The sequence below is a fragment of the Haplochromis burtoni genome, unplaced genomic scaffold, assembly GCF_018398535.1.
Source record: "Haplochromis burtoni strain Fernald_Lab_line unplaced genomic scaffold, NCSU_Asbu1 Contig_168, whole genome shotgun sequence".
Lineage (NCBI taxonomy): Eukaryota > Metazoa > Chordata > Actinopteri > Cichliformes > Cichlidae > Haplochromis > Haplochromis burtoni.
In genome coordinates, this window is record NW_024582529.1 from 53,931 (window position 1) to 54,587 (window position 657).

Genomic DNA, 657 nt, shown 5'->3' on the forward strand with positions numbered 1-657 from the left:
TTTTTTTGCTTGTTTTTAAAATCAGACAAATATACTGCAATTAAATAATTTTTGCCTTGCTGTTTTCAGCAGGCTGGATTGAAAAGCTCCAGAGTTTGTCGAGTGACCTGACATTTCAAGAGGACTCACTCGACCAGGTGTGCATGTGTTATTGATTAATTCCTTTGCCTTGCTTAAATGACCTCTGTCTAGAATTTATCATTACTCCCATACTCCCCAAAACGATGATGGTCTTATGTATAGTATGAAATTTATGTGTTTGGGTAATAATTACTGTTCATTAACATGCAGAAATGCTTACCTTGCCCCACAAAAATGTCTTTAATTCATGGCACTTTACAAGCTATAGATATGTTCCATTAATGCACATATTATTTTCCTCTAAAGCTTTTGTTGCTATTTATTTAGCTTTAAACACCTTAAAAATATTTCTAACTTTTCCAGGAGGAAAAGAAATTCTGGGAAGAACTTCAAAAGAAGTATCTTGAACCTCTGCCTGATGACAAAGAAAAACAGAAAAAGATGGCCAATGAGCTGCGAGAGCTGAGAAACAAAGTAAGTGTTGGAAGATGTGTTATCAAGAATGGGCACCATTTATGTCTTATGATTCCAGGTTGAAAGCGCTGTTACTTGGAGATGATATCCAAATTGATCCAA